This window comes from Podarcis tiliguerta (assembly GCF_965153285.1).
Source record: "Podarcis tiliguerta genome assembly, chromosome: 7".
Lineage (NCBI taxonomy): Eukaryota > Metazoa > Chordata > Lepidosauria > Squamata > Lacertidae > Podarcis > Podarcis tiliguerta.
The window spans coordinates 39,539,203-39,555,954 of record NC_139540.1 but is presented as its reverse complement, the minus strand read 5'-3'; the positions used below and the strand labels follow the sequence as shown (position 1 = coordinate 39,555,954).

The 16,752-nt window shown below is 42.5% G+C and overlaps 1 long non-coding RNA gene across 1 annotated transcript in view; it reads left to right on the top strand.

Annotated features, from left to right (window-relative positions):
- LOC310682558 overlaps positions 1-16,177 on the top strand; it is a 57,122-nt gene extending 40,945 nt beyond the window's left edge. The window contains exon 3 of the long non-coding RNA XR_014513992.1: positions 15,916-16,177. This is a non-coding gene — a long non-coding RNA (uncharacterized lncRNA). The remainder of the gene's footprint in view (positions 1-15,915) is intronic.
- The last annotated feature ends 575 nt before the right edge of the window (positions 16,178-16,752 follow it).

Here is a 16,752-nt window from a genome sequence, read left to right as displayed (position 1 = left end):
TGGTCCTGCATCCTGTTCTCACAGTGGCCAATCAGAAGCCTGCAGGAAACCCACAAGTAGGACCCAAGCACAAGAGCACTCGGCCCTCCTGCAGGTTCCAGCAACTTGTATTCAGAAGCATTATTACATCTGACCAGGCAGGAAGAGCATAGCCATCATGGCTAGTACCTGTTGATAGCCTCCTCTTCCATGAGTTTCTCTATTTCTCTTTTCAAGTCATCTAACCTTTGCATTTAATGTTGCACAATATGCTGCCTTAACATGGACTCCACATAGCTGTGCATATGCATGTAAGGATAAGAATTAGGATACAGATAATCTCTGCCATGCAAAATGGTATCCATTCCTCACCCCTTTTAAGTTAATAGGGGAACTCACATGGATTTTAATGAAGGAATCAAGATTGCATCCAAGGCCTCACATATCCTGGGCTGGCTTGGGGGCATATAAATTGCCCCTTCCTCTGAGTTCTCTTCACATGGTCCCAAACCTGATGTAGCACAACTTCCCACCCCATCCAGTGCATGGATGTGCACTGGGCAATGATATCTCTATACATGAGCAGGCTTTCATGTGTTCTGGAACCCCAGTTGTGCAGGTTTCCACCAGAAAGGCTCTATGCCTAAGCTTTAGGTATGCAGGTTTCCCTTATGCAGAGGAAAATAGAACAGTGGCTTGCATACAATGGTTGATCTAACTTTTGCCAACCCTCTGCACCCTCAAACTGATTGCAGCCCTCTATATCATATCCTATATTATTTCAGAGGGTCCCTCTGTGTGGATGTCACAGAGGGGCCAGGAAACTGCACAACACCAGGCGTGGGGCCAACAGCACAAGCCTACTGATGTTTATCTGTGTGGATCCCCCTACACATGAATAAAATGTGAAAGGACTCTGGGCTGGATGGAAAAGTGGATTTCAGCACTTCAGAATACTTCTAATCAAGAGTTAATTTCCCTCCCTTGTCCTCAAACACTCTTTGTTTCTCCTTTTCAGTGTTTCCTTCTTCAAGCTTTTAAGTCCAATGTTGAGAGTGATTAATGAAGGCAAAGATTACTATGAATGTAAAGTTCAAGAGTAAGGATGCTTATTTCTTTAAGAAGGATGTTTTTGAAGTGTTTTTCTATATATTCAGCCCCATGGTTGGACTGAAATACTACAGCACAGTCACTGGCCTATATGAATATTGTTTTGACAGGAAAGAATGCTTACAAACTGCAGAGCCAACTAATCAAAAGGTTCATGTTCTCAAAAGTAATTCCACATTTAGATAAACCATGCTCATAGTCCTGACTGCAGGGAGGGTGGCGGGGTGTGTACAATTTTGTAGCCAGATTTAGATAGCAATGGGTGAGAAGCCCCGGAGGAATTTGCTTTGATTGCTGCTTTTAAATGTTTAGCAAAGTGACCAAGATGCTCTTCGTGTTCTGCATATTTTCCATCCTTTTTGTGATACGTATTTCCTTCAAAAGTCACACTCTTTGCAATGTGCTAATTAGATTCGCCTTTAAATGTGAACTGAAACAAATTTCTTCCCCGTCCCTAACAACAGAACACAAGTTCTAAGAATAATGTAATATAGCATACACTGAGGAAATATAGTTGGGAACCTTAAAGTAGTGATGAGTGGGACCGGCAACGAAATGTGTGAAGTGTGAAGTTCTCTTTGTTAGTGTTTCAGTCATCCAGTTATACCCTCAGCCATGATATGTTAATCTGTTCCCCTTTCCACTAAGTTTTGCTTTCTTTCTTCCTAATGGCCAATCAGTGTTTCATGGCCACTGTATGTGCATGGTCCTCATTGTGCTATTTGGGGGTTTTTCACCCATTAGGCTTCTTTTCCTAAAGATCTTTTCTACTTTTGCAAACCTTGAGCTTCCCTGCCCCAAGCCCACTGAAACCTCCTTCTTGGAAACAGATACTGTCATTTTGGCTACATAGTACTCACCTCTGAAAATTGGAAATAGTGGGAATAATATGATATGTGGTCCACCTCTGGCTCACCTCGCCCTGCTTCCATCAAGCTCAAAGGTGTGTTTTTTTTAAGCATTCTTGTTGGTTGAGGCTTAATTGGTTGAAACATGCTCCCACTTTCTGCCCCACCCCATTGTCTTCCTTGAGCAAAATTGGCCTTACCTTGAGGAAGGGGTAGTAAATGGGGGGGGGGCACAGATAGGATGGTGATAGAAGGTAGGGTATGAGTACCATTTTGAGTTGGGCCTAGCTCAAAGTGGACTGAGACTAAGTCAGAATGAGGCTGGCTTATTTTGTGCCATGAGGAGATCAGTTTCCAAGCTTCTACTAACCAAGGGCTCACACCATCACTGTGATTAGTAACAGAGTCGTAAGCTACATTGCGTTGCGTTAAGTTGCCCCTGCCCAAATATTCGCCTTGTAATTCTGCAGCAATCCTTCTAGAAATGAATATAAAGTGATTCTTCACTTTCTTTTCTAGAAACTCAGTTCTCCACAGCGAATGCATTTACTTTGTGAAAATAATTGTTTAGACATAATGGTGTTGTTCTGTTTTCTTTCACTGGAAAACAGTTGTAATTGAAAATAAATTGTTATTCATCATTTCTGTATCCCCTCACATAATATATTGTTTCCTCTATTCTTTTCCAAACAGGCTAATTTAAATCAGGTTCCCTTCCCCATTTCAGTGCTTATTCAAATCACTGTCAGTGATTAGCTAAGAAAAGATTGCTTGGATGCTTCCAAATATAACTCTTTCTTCTTCTTCTTCTTTTTTAAAAAGTTAGAATTCTTGTTCTTTTAATGGGTTGGTTGCCAGATTTCTTCAAAATTATAGCAGTTGCTTCCTGTTTTCAAAGGCTATCCCAAACCAGACGTGGAGACACGCTAGCAAAACAAGATGCCTATATTAGGCTAAGCAATAATAGTTTTGTCCGACTGCAGGTGTCACAATGATTAGACACCCACCCACAGACAGCAAAGCAGGAGGCAGTTTCATTCAACCCTAAAGGGAGCTTATTGACCAGAGTTCATGCATCTGAGCTCATAAGGTCAGATTATACAAAAGAAGCCAAAGCTGCACAAGGAAGGCTGATAAACACCTTCCCTGCTTGATATTGTTCACTATAACCATAAGAAAAGCAAAATACAAGTTGTTTTTTGTTTTGTTTTAATGAGAGCTTTAATTTAAAAGTGATTGGGTTGTACCAGGTCAGTGCACATGTGCTTTTACAAAATAGGCACCCAATTTTTGCTCCCCTCCCTTGCAAGCTGCCCATAAGAGCCGAGGGACCCTCTGAAATAATATAGAATATGATATAGAGGGCTGCAATGGGTTTGAGGGTGCAGAGGGTTGGCAAAAGTTAGATCAACCATTGTATGCAAGCCACTGTTCTATTTTCCTCAACATGCACGTGCACGCGCACACACGCAGCTTTTCCGTGTCTTTCTTGGATAATATGATTGGATAGCCAATGTAGTGCTTTCCTGATTTCATTGGACTATAAGGCCCATCAACCCTAGTCAACATGGCCAACACTCAGTGCTGATAGGAGTTGTAGTCCAATAACATGGACTTTTGTACTTTCTAAATGTTCTGATGCAGTTCTCAGCTCAATGTATACACAAATACACAGTGAAGTGCATTTAAAAGTGAGTAATATTTTGAGAAGAAAATATATAGACATGCCCATTTTGGCAGAAAATATGTTTTAAAATACACATTTAAATGTGAATTTTCATATTTCTTTTTAAAAGGTAGGTCAAAGCAGAAATGAGACAGAATGAACACATGCCAAAATAACCTGTTGGGGAACAGATTAATATGCCTATCCCTAGATCCAGACTGAAGGCTGATGAACTGCCATAGAGTCAATAATGAAATAATTGTACAGAAATAATAAACAATGGTTTTAGCAAATGCATCTTGAGGAGGGGGCTAGATGTTTACACTTCTCAAAGGACCAACTGCTGTTTGCCAGGAGCCCTGTGGAGAGGGTGTGTGGCTTTGAGGGAATCAGTGTTCAGATGCCAAGCTTCAGCAATGATTTTTTTTTTTTTTTACAATCAACTCCTAAGTATAAAGGTTGGTAATGACAAGATTCTCAACTCCAATGATGTCTTGATAATATTTCTACTTATATTGTGCTCTTTATAAATGTATATGAATATTTCTTACTTGTCTTTTTCTGTTTCTATTCTAATGGGGCCCTTGATATTTGCAAAAAGTTGGGTTTTCTTCTGGCTACCAAATCTGTTCAACCATTCTGTTAAAACAGCTATTGACCCTTCTCTCCCCCTCACATCCAAAATAACCCTCACTGCATTTGATGCAGTACAAGTTCTTTACAATGCAAAAAACAGTTCTTTTTTCATCTTCTTGAAATTAGCAACATTGTGTACTTACTGTTTTTTGGGTGGAAAACCCTTTAAAAAGCCAATTTAAGCCTTAAAGGCAGCTTGTGGCAGCTGCCCTTACAGGTTTTGACAATTTAGTCCACTCCAAATAAACAGAGGAAAAGAAGAAACGTGTTTATTTAAGAACACTTGCTACACCAACAGCTTGTGTCAACCTGCTGATGAAAGTTCCCAAGGAAAGTGATTGCATAATTGTGATGGGGATTGACAGGGACTTCCTAGCCTTCCATTAAAGTCTCAAAGCATGGTGGCTCTACTAGCAGAACATGCTTACACTCATGCAAGATGGTCTCAAACATGCCTGGGACCATTTATCATTTTGACAGATATTGTCAATAGCCTGTGCAGGCCACTTGAAGGCATATGGAGTGAAACTTGGTTTTTTTTATGTGATATGATGGATTGGGCACACAATGTCCTCATTGTCTGAAATATTTACCATGAAGGATTTCTTTTTCTTTTTCTTTGCAATGAAGCCTCAAAGTTCAAGGCAGCTTGACGCTGTGAACTTACTTGTACATATAGGCAGTGGCCATTTTTGGAGCGTCCGATATGTGCATGACCATGTGTTTGCAGGGTTTTTCAATGGGTGTTCCTAGGGCACTGTGTTTATCGGCTTTACTGTGGTTTGGTAATGGTTGCTGTTTTCGGAGTCGGGAAGGAATTTGCCTGAAAACAGATTGGCCCTGTTTGCAGGTTTTGCTTTCCCCATAGCAATAGTCACAACTCTGGCGAATTGGGTGGAATACTGGCGGGGGGTGGGGTGGGGGTGGGTGAAGTGGTTCATCCCCCCACCTCTGAACAGTGTGCTAACAGGGTACGCCATTAGAGGGGTCTCACTGGAATTCTTTGCCCCAAAGCCAAGGTATCCGGCAGATGGGCCATAGAGCTTCCTTCAGAGGCTTGGATGGGTCATCTGTGTAGACCTGTGACTTGCAGAGGAGCCATTAATCCTGGTATTAACCCTGTCATGTGAGAGTGCTCCACCAGCAGGGCTGTGAGAGATATATACCCAATGCCTAAGCCAAGTCCAACCAACATCTGGAATCAATAAAGTTATGGCCAATTTTAATCCCAGAACATTGTCCTGTCCAGTTTGTTCTCCTTCACAGGTGGGGCCTTGCTTCTGAGGGAGGGGACACTGAGAGTGGGTCTGCAATGGGCCCAAGTCCCTCACCCACTATCAAATACTACCCTCTCCACCTCTCAACCCTGGAAGGCTCCAGTTACAGAAGGTACTGTGTACTTTCACTGGGTGTGGTGGAGTTATAAAACTACTTCAGTAACTCCAAACCATAGATTCTTACCATAAACAATATTGAACAACCCTGACAAATAACCAATGTCAATATTAGTAGCAACTAGAAATAGGCACAGATAGATATGATAGCAGATGCAAAACAAACACTAACCTCGCTCCAGTGGTGTCCCCAAATATATTTCATTATTCATGCACTTAAAAATCTTCTGTTTCCACTAAACTGAAATCTCATTTATTTAGTAAAGATGATGCATATTGAGCTACCTGTTTTGTTATAAATGACAATCGCTCAGTCATCAGTTGTATCATGATATAGAATGGTTTTTCAGAAAATGTTGGCATGCAGAATGCTGTGACATTTGGCCATTACTTTCTGACACACCATTATGGGTTATTCTATAAATTGGTTATAGTTTCTCTCAGTTGTTCTCTCTTTTATATATTTGAATGAATGAATAAGTTTATTACGGTCATAGACCAGAAGAAAAGAAAAAAGCATAAAAACAACAGTAGTTTACGAGGGAATGATGGTGTCAATTAAAAGTTGTAAAATTATACATAAAAACAATACACATATGCACACACACCCACACGCACGCACATATATACTCATATATGCGCTACAATATATGTGTAGACTTTAAAAAGGGGGGGGGCTTGTCCAAGGGTCAGATCTTTTACTTTTTTACAACTAATGCCCTCCGCTTGATCGCGGCCGCAGAAAACTTGGCCACTTTCAGTGTTACTTCTGGGTTTTTATCTCCTAGTAGGATTTTCAGCCGCTGAGATTCAGATCGACCTGGGAATTTCTGAACGATAGGGGAGATAAACAGTGACCTGATATCCCCGTAGAGGTCGCAGTGTAACAACACATGTGAAGCCGTTTCCGCCTCCTTCAGACCACATGGGCAAACTCGTTCGGCATAGGGTGTGCCCTCGTATCTGCCCTTTAGTAAGGCAGATGGCAGTACATCAAATCTGGTAAGGGTAAACGCCCGCCTATATTTTGCGATTTGTAGATCCAGCAGATATGGGGTTAGATTAAACCCTTTTCCATAATCTTGGATAGCTGGATATTTATCTATCTTGCTCATATGGTCCTGAAGCTCTATATCTCCTATTCGCTGGCTCACCATCATTTTAGCCTTTTCAAAACCTGCGGCTATAAGTTCCTGTGGGGAAAGCCCCAAGCCCTTCAATTTTTCATAAAGCGACAATCTCCATTTAGACTGGAACGGGTCTAGTAAAGTCAATGGAGCCACTCCCACTGGGAAAAATATGAGTTTTAGCCAGAAGTGAATCTTCAGGATCCATATCCTGGCATTAATAGGGAGTTGACCTACCTCCAGCCTAATGGCAGTGTTGGAGACACAGGTAGGTAACCCTAGTAGGGAGCGGTAAAATTTAGTTTGTACAGATTCCAGGGACTTGAGTTTTTGGCAATTAAATATCTGGGTGCCATACATCAGTTGTGGAAGTATTTTTGCAACAAAGACCTGGGAGGCGGCAGGAACATATTGACCTCCTTTTCTGTAAAAGAATCTTATGATAGCTCTAAAAGATCTTTGCGCATTTACAATGGAATTCTTAATCTGATGGCACCAAGATCCCTTCTCATCAAAAATTATTCCAAGATATCTAAAAGATGTTACTTGCTCAATAGGTTGGTTATTAATTTTCCATTTATGTCGGAGTTTTCTCTTGGGGAACACCATAATTTTTGATTTAGTGTAATTTATTATTAGGTGTTCAGCTTCGCAGTACTCTGTAAGAGCTCGTAAAAGTTTTCTTAGACCCACACAAGAGAAGGAAATAAGTGCCGCATCATCTGCGTACAAAAGGACTGGGATTGGTATATTGTTTAGGTTTGGGGAATGAGTACTTGCTTCCTCCATCTTTCCGACTAAGGAGTTTATATAGAAGTTGAATAGAATAGGGGCAAGAACACAGCCTTGCTTGACACCATGGAAACTTTGGATTTCCTTTGATAGGTTCCCATAACGGTCGCATCTAACACGGATCCGAGTATTTTCATGTAGTCTACGGATAAGAAGCAAAAGACGTCTATCGATGTTTGTGGCATTTAATTTTTCCCAAAGTCTGTGCCGGGGTATCGAATCGAAAGCTGATTTGAAATCTATAAAGGCTACATAGAGAGAGCCTCCTTTCTTTGAGGTGTATTTCTCCACTAGATGTTGCAATACCAGTCCTTGGTCTAGAGTTGATCTATGTGCCCTGAAACCAGCCTGGGCTTCCTTTAAGACGTGCTCCTGTTCCAGCCAGTCCGCAAACTTTTCACGTAAGTGAGTTGCATAAAGTTTGCTGATGATGCTTAAGAGACTGATTGGTCTGTAATTGGCTGGATCAAGTTTACAGCCTTTCTTAAATATGGGAACGATGATTGCCAATCCCCAGTCCTCTGGTATTATTGCTGTTTGATCTATGCTGGTGAAAAGGGTGGCAAGGACTGGGGCCCACCAGTCAATATTGGCTTTGAGAAGCTCAGGAGAGATATTATCTGCTCCCGGGGCTTTTCTATGTTTGAGTGCCTGAATAAGCCTCCTAATCTCCGCAACCGACACCGGGGGCCACTCATCACCTGCCGCACACTGTATTAGTGGCTGTGTCAAAGGCAGAGCTGGATATAAAGATTGGAAAAATGCCTCCCAAGTCCCTGCAGGTATAGTATACTCCACTTCTGAGGAAGTAGATCGCACTCCATTTGCTACCAGTCTCCAGAAGGTGGCCGAATCTCTCTCTCTGGATGCATCTATTAGGCATTTCCATTCTCTTTTCTGTGCCAGGAGTTTTTTGTTTTTGATCAGAATTTTATAGTTTCGTTTATCTTCAAACCAGCCCGTGGGGAGTTGGGGTAAATTGGCAGATCTATAATTCTTGTATTTTTTCAGTAAGTTTAGCTTCATGTCCTGACATTCTTGATCAAACCAGGGTTTGGAGTTTTTATATACTGAAGATTGCCTACTTGGCCTGTTCCTTTTTTCCTTCAGGGAATCTTGAAGGAGTGAAATTAACTCCTGAAATAAATTTATCTTTAGTTCATGGCTAGAGGAAGTTATGAGGTTTTCTCTCTTAGTAAGGAATTCCTTTGAGCATAGCCTACTTGAAATTTCCTTATGCAGTTCATCTGTCCATCTGATACGCGAATATCTGAGCTCCAAAGCTGTAGGGCTCGAATGCTCGATTTTCTCAGCGCAGGATAAATCCTTTCCCGCAGCTACGAGTGCACTTAATGGCAGATGGTCACTGTCTAAGCGCTCCTCCACTTTGCATTCCAGAACTTTGTTTTGAAGATCATACGACACGATTATATAGTCAATTGTGGAGGCGCCATTGTTAGATATAAATGTGAATTCTCCGACCTTCTCCCCCTCTGTACGGCCATTTAGTATAACCAAGTCCAACTTGTTGACCAAGTGTAGTAGGCATAAGCCGGCATAATTGCAGCCTTTATCCTTTGAGACTCTAGCTGGTATTGGGTGGGTTTCCTCTATAATGGGGACTGTTTCGTGGAAATGGGCATACAAAGCCTCATCAGATTGTCCAGTTCTGGCATTTAGGTCGCCTGCCACCACTACAGAGGCATCAGGAAATTGATTTGATAGTTTGTCAAGATACTGTTCTAACTGAGCCCAATTGTTTCTTATCAATCTTTTCTCTCTTTGTGGGGGTAGGTATACGTTAATCAGCAGCAAGCTGTGGGTTCTCCACTGTACTTGCACAGCTGTGGCCAGATGGTCTAGTGGGTCTAGTTTTTTAAATATGGCCCTTAGCCTTGTTGAGATTAGGGTAACTAACCCACCTTTAACTCGCCCCCCTCTAGTACTTAAAAGACCTGGGAGGGAGAACGCAGAAAAACCATTTAGCTCCACTTCACTTGTGCTCCAGGTCTCCTGGAGAAACACAATGTCATGTCTCTGGATGTATTTAGCAAAGGATTGGTCAGAAACCCTCTTTTGCCAACCTGCAATATTCCAAGTTAGCAAGGCAAGGTTGCACGTTGTCTTGCCAAACATTGATCTTAGTCAATTTGCCTTTAAAAGATTTTTTGGGCCTATCTTTTTATCTGTTAGTTGGATTTCATTCATTTTGGCAATGTCCATAGATGTATTGTCGCCCAGGTACTCAATGGAGTCAATTGAAGGGTGCAGCGTGCTAACATTAGTGATCAGAACTCCTTTTTTTGGCGAATCTACCTTGAGGTGTTCTATTTGACTGATACCAAGTTCATCCTCATCCAGGTATCTCATGCTGGTCCAAGAGCGCGTTGTGGTTGTCATAGGGATGGTTTCCTTCTTAGATGGTAGATTGTTGCTGTCCCTTACGCACTGTGTTAGATCTGTTGCTGTCAGGTTTATCTCTGCAGCTGCAGAGGTATTATAAAGGTAGTCTTTCATGGTTGCCATAAGGATGGTTTCCTTCTTAGATGGTAGTTTGTCCCTTGCGCACTGTGTTAGATCTGTTGTTAACAGGTTTATCTCTGCAATTGCAGAGGTATTATAAGAGTAATCTTTCATGGGGTCTGTCTTGGTTTTTTCAGAGAGGTTCTCTTTCTTTAATTGGTCCGTTGCCGGTTCTTCCTCTCTTACTTTTTCCTGAGCATTCATCTCTGTTAGCTTATTTCTAAGGGTCTCCAATCTTCTCAAGATCTCAGATTGGGCAAGGGAAGGCAACAATCCAAACTGATTTATTAATGCCTTTTCTTCTGGATAGAAGTTATCCGTCCCCTCATTAGGCAGTCTCATCTCCTGTCTTAGTTTCAAGGACCCTTGCTCAGTATGTTCCAGTTTGTCTTTTGAGTGTCCTCTCTCCTCCTTTGGTTTACAAGAAAATCTTATCTCAGCTGTCGTAAACTCATCAGGGAACAATTTCAAACATGTGCTGTTTTCAAAGAATCTTGTTACCGTTATCCTTTTCTTTAACAGCAAATGTCTTGATCTATATATATATTTAGCCAAGATTTGATCTTTGAAGGAGGCAATCACTCGCAGAGAGTATCCATTGTAGAATATGAAATCTACTGAGGTAATGTCCTTTAATTTTATTTTCCCTGGCAGCATATCATCTAAAGTATTCACAAAATGCACCGAGCGTTCTTCCTGTGTAAGGAAGCCCTTTGGCTTCGGGTAGTTAAGAAATGCTAACTTCCTATCTGCCAACATCAGTTTCCATCCTTTGTCCTGGGGCAAGTCTTGCCCTGCTACTGGCTCATCTTGAGATCTGCCATAATCAATGGTATGGGGTGAGTCTTCTTTAATATTTATGGATCCTTGGGGTTTCAGCATAGAGCACCCGGGTAGTGATTCCGTTTCCTCACTTGTTTTGTTAGGCAGCGATGATGTTTCTTTCAAAGACTTCAGCTGGATCTTTTTTCCTGGATCCACACTGTTGTTCTCTCTGCTGCCATGTATAGCAGGTTTGTTAGAGTTTGTTTTTGATTTTGTTGGGATCAGCTTATATAGTCTTTTCCAGCATACTTTACATGCACGCCGGTTTATAACAGATTTCCTTGCAATTTTTATGTTCTTACTTTTCTTTTTAATTTCAGCTTTCTTCTTATGGGATCTCTTACTGATGCCTCGCTTCTTTTGATTTACTTCAATAGGAAATTCAGTTTTAGGGACAGGTACATACAACCCTATGTCCTTTCCTTGTTGTAAATGATTTTCCGCTGCTGATCCTTGTGTGCACTTGCTGGTCGCTGGTTGCTTTGTATATTCTGGCTCTTGAGGGGTGGTTGGTGGATTTACACCATGAAATTCTGAGCCTTTAGCTTGGAGGGGATAATTTTCCACTAATGTCAGAAGCAGCCCATTTGTTATTGTTAAGTATTTTTTCATAGCTGCCAGATCCAGATTTATAGAGAGCAGCCAGTCCTGAGGATAGCAGTCATTGTTTTCCGTCTGGGAGCCCATAGATGAAGTCTGGGATTTCTGGGAGTTTCGGGTTTCTTCCTGTAGCTCTGAAGATAATACCTCAGCCAAGACTATTTCATGGGCCAGGCTCATTGTATTTCTATTTTGGTTGTTATTCTCCGTGTCCTGTATTCCTCTAGAGAAGGTTGGGTGATCTTGAGCAGCAGAGGGAAAAGGAAGAGCCTCATCCTGCTTCAACTCAACCATCTCAGCCATCTTTTGCCCGTTTCCATTTCCATTCTCGTTGTCCCTTGTATGTAAAAGGTATTGCGTGATTTTACTCTGTTTCTCATAACACTCCTGGAACAATGGGCTTGTCGCTATCCCCAGGTCCCTACGTTTCTTTCTAGTAAGTACCATTTGTAAATCTTTGTTACCAATCAGGGTTATTCTTCCTATTTCAAAAACTATGCCTCTTAGGAAGTCGAAAGCTCCACCCAGCTATAGACTGAGGTCCAGATTGAGGCAAGATTTGGGATAGCTGTTTGTAGTTTGTAATTTGATAGCTTGTAGTTCGGAGCGTAACACGAACTCTGCAGCTAGTTCGGCGGCCATCCGCTATGTGGTGATACTTCCGGACGGTGTTGGAAAACTGGGAATAAATCTCTTGAACACAGGGCGAACTCCCCTCTCCGGCAGCCTCCTTCGACTAGCCCTCCTTCTGCACCGGCGTCCTGTCGCGTTGGGTCTCGGCTCCCCTCCCCGCCCAGGCAATAAAACTATTAGCTCTAAAACTCTAAAACTATTAGCTTCAAAATCTCAGAGGGCAGCAAGGGGTTGCTGCTCCCTAGTCAGATTGAGCAGTAAAACAGTAAAACACTAACTAAACAATAAAACAATAAAACACTAACTAAAAGTAAAGAGAAGCGAGGAGGTGATAAAACAGCTGGTAGGACGTTAAAACTAAGAGTTTAAAACCAAGAGGTGGCTAAAAAAAAAAAGAAAAAAAAAAAAAAAAAAAAAAAAAAACTGCTAAAAAACTTAACTGAGAGCAGAAGAATCTGACCAAGCTGCAGCCTCCGTCGCCATCTTGGCTTCTCCAAGTCAGCATGAAAAATCTATATTTGTATTATCTCTGGATTGTTATTGTATGTTTTCCCATTAAAGCCAAATACAGTATGTGGGAGTGAAGGATTTGGCAGTGAGTGGTCCAGTTCTATATGGTGCCGTGCTTACCTGAAGGCACTTGAGATGTTAGCTTCCTCCTCTAGAGACACACTAGAACTTGATTTCTTGGCTTGCTTTTGTGTTTTTGTGCGTACACGAAGTGTGTGTGCATGTGTGCACCTTAGCATGTTTAGGACACAAAAGCATTTCCAGATGAATGGATAATGTCCAAATGTTTGCTTTTTGACAGTTAGCATTGAAAACAAGGAGGGTTTTTTTTTGTCACAGTCAGTCTACTTTAATTATTATTTACTAAAAAGCTACAACAGTATTTGCTTTCCAACAAATCACAACCTTGTGATAACCAGTGGAGCCTGAGGATACCAAGGTTCATCATTCTATTCTAGCACCTTTGTGAAATGTACAGGCCACAGTACGGGCCACATGATGTCCTGCAATGATTTTGCAAAGTTTTTTGCAGATAAAATTGCTCAGATTCGGGAAGAAGTAGACTCCACCATGGGAGCAGGGCCAGGGCGGGAGAGTGCTAGAGTCCTGTCTAGTCAAGTTGTGTGGGATCAATTCCAATCTGTTACCTCCGAGGATGTGGACAGGCTGCTTGGACGAGTGAAGCCAACCACCCGTCTCCTGGATCCTTGCCCATCCAGGCTTATAAAAGCTAGCCGGGAAGGACTGGGCAATGGGCTTCCATGAGGGAGCCTTCCCAGACCCGCTGAAAGAGGCGGTTATTAAACCACTTCTTAAAAAACCATCTTTAGATGCGGCCACGATGGCCAATTATCGCCCAGTCTCAAATCTTCCATTCTTGGACAAGGTGATTGAGCGAGTGGTTGCTGAACAACTCCAGGCACGCCTGGAAGAAGCGGACCATTTGGATCCCTTCCAGTCGGGATTCAGGCCTCATCATGGGACTGAAACTGCCTTGGTCGCACTGGTTGATGATCTCCGGCGGGCTAGGGACAAAGGTGAGAGCTGTTTCCTAGTTCTGCTGGATCTCTCAGCAGCGTTTGATACCATCGACCATAACATCCTTCTGGACCGTCTTGAGGGGCTGGGAGCTGGGGGCACTGTCATACAGTGGTTCCGCTCCTTCCTCCTGGGCCGTGTTCAGAAAGTGGTGGTGGGGGATGAGTGTTCAGACCCCTGGGCTCTCACTTGTGGAGTGCCTCAGGGTTCTGTCCTCTCCCCCATGCTTTTCAACATTTACATGCAGCCACTGGGAGAGATCATCAGGAGGTTTGGGCTGGGTGTTCATCAGTATGCGGATGATACCCAGCTCTACCTCTCTTTTAAATCAGAACCAGTGAAGGCGGTGAAGGTCCTGTGTGAATGTCTGGAGGCGGTTGGAGGATGGATGGCGGCTAACAGATTGAGGTTGAATCCTGACAAGACAGAAGTACTGTTTTGGGGGGACAGGAGGCGAGCAGGTGTGGAGGATTCCCTGGTCCTGAATGGGGTAACTGTGCCCCTGAAGGACCAGGTGCGCAGCCTGGGAGTCATTGTGGACTCACAGCTGTCCATGGAGGCACAGGTCAAATCTGTATCCAGGGCAGCTGTTTACCAGCTCCATCTGGTACGTAGGCTGAAACCCTATCTGCCTGCAGACTGTCTCGCCAGAGTGGTGCATGCTCTGGTTATCTCCCACTTGGACTACTGCAATGCGCTCTACGTGGGGCTACCTTTGAAGGTGACCTGGAAACTACAACTAATCCAGAACGCGGCAGCTAGACTGGTGACTGGGAGCGGCCGCCGAGACCATATAACACCGGTCTTGAAAGACCTACATTGGCTCCCAGTACGTTTCCGAGCACAATTAAAAGTGTTGGTGCTGACCTTTAAAGCCCTAAACGGCCTCGGTCCTGTATATTTGAAGGAGCGTCTCCTCCCCCATCGTTCTGCCCGGACACTGAGGTCCAGCTCAGAGGGCCTTCTGGCAGTTCCCTCACTGTGAGAGGCCAAGCTACAGGGAACCAGGCAGAGGGCCTTCTCGGTAGTGGCGCCCGCCCTGTGAAACGCCCTCCCATCAGATGTCAAAGCGATAACAACTACCTGACATTCAGAAGACATCTGAAGGCAGCCCTGTTCAGGGAAGTTTTTAATATGTGACATTTTAGTGTATTTTTCATCTTTGTTGGAAGCCGCCCAGAGTGGCTGGGGAAACCCAGCCAGATGGGCGGGGTACAAATAATAAATTATTATTATTATTATTATCATCATCATCATCATCATCATGTATAGGGTGAATCTTTAGATATTTCACACCCTTTCAGGATTGCTGTGCTGCTATTTTGTTGTTGTTAAGACAGAAAATACAAACGGCTCACAAATTAAAAGAAAACATTAAAAACAATGCAATAAAACAATATTAAAATATGCAAGCTAAACAGCATGGAGACTACAAAATGGAAGAACCCAATAGGGGGATGCAAAGCACCAACCCTCTCTCCGCAAAGCCTTTTCAAGCAAAAGTGTCTTAATATAATGACATAAAGGCAGGTGTGAAGGGGCCACATAGACATCCCAGGGGAGGCGCAGGTGAGATAACAATTGCAATGCATTCTCTGCTCAGAAAAAATTCAATAGAAAGGAATAAAAATGGTAATAAGACCAAGTGTTTTAATACAGTACCTTTACTAATAGTTTCAAAATTCCAGATGGCCATTATAGCCCATTACCTGTTGATAGGCTAAGGAAGCAAATCTCATCATGAGCTCACTTCCTTCCGTGGGCATTGTTTCGTACAAAAATAAATCTGCATGTGCCCATACAAATGTTCTTGCAAAGTCTGGCAAGTAAGTGTTAACAGGATAACTTTTGGAATGTCTCCTAACATTAAAAAACAAAGTGCAATAATTTGTGAGTAGTGGCCAACAGAACAACTAGTTCTTACTGCACAAAGGCAAACTATTGGAACCAGCATGGGCTGTGGAATCTGAATGGCTATATATCTGGTGTTGGTGGAAAGAAAAGAGAGTGCTTACTTTATGGTCACCAGTGGCAGGCTGCAGAAAGTGACCCATACTTGGCTCATAATCTTTGGGAGTACTCGTGTGACCCTCCCCATGATATTTTGAGTCTGTATGGACTCCCCCAGATGATCTGATTATGGGGCATTCATCTTTATATTGCTTGCACAAAACTTATGTGGCTATTTTACAATACTGGCTCTTTACTGAGAATTCGTTTGGGTTTGTTCACAGGGAAGTTAGAGAACAATGACCATCCATCTTGATTTGCATGGGAGGAGATTGTCAAAGAGAAGGAACTTGTGTTGAGGTGGTGAGTCAGACCAAGGGATCCAGGGCCTTCAGGGGAAATGGCAATCTAGCCTTCCCTGGACAACACAGGCAGTTGCTTCTTAGACCATGAGGCAGATGTTACCAAGGCAGAAATGTTCCATATTGGTTGGGATAAACTCAGACTCGCCTCCTAATGTGGAGCGCTCATAAAAATATGAAACTCAGCAATAATTCCCCAAAAGAGAATTGGTTTGTTGACATTTTCTAATGTTTTCAATGAACTTCTTTCTGTAGCATCTTATGCTGTTTTAATAGAGCTAATATAAAAAGAGGGGGGTGCACTACATTTAATATGTAACGCACACATACTGAAGAAATAGAAGCAGATGGCCAACAATTGCAATCAAAAAGAAATTAAGATGGTTGTCAAAACATTGTGCAAATGAGTGATCTTTTCTGGGCAAGCATACAAGAGGAAAATCTATTTAGACAAGCAATGCTTCTTAAAAATGGCTATAACATGAGGCCCTAAAAGCCAACCACTTTATAGCGTTCTTCTAATTTTGCACCTTTTTTCTGTCCTTTTTTCTTCTTACACTTGGCATAATCTGCACCATACACCACATGATTTTTCTCACCCCATTTAAATCTCAGTTTAACACAAATAGCACCAAAATGAAGCCACTCCCTACAACCATAGCACATGCATGCCAAGGCCTACCTATTTTCATGTGGATAAACAGGATTCAGTACAGAGTTTTGTTTTAAATCAACACCTTCAGACATGGTATAATGTAA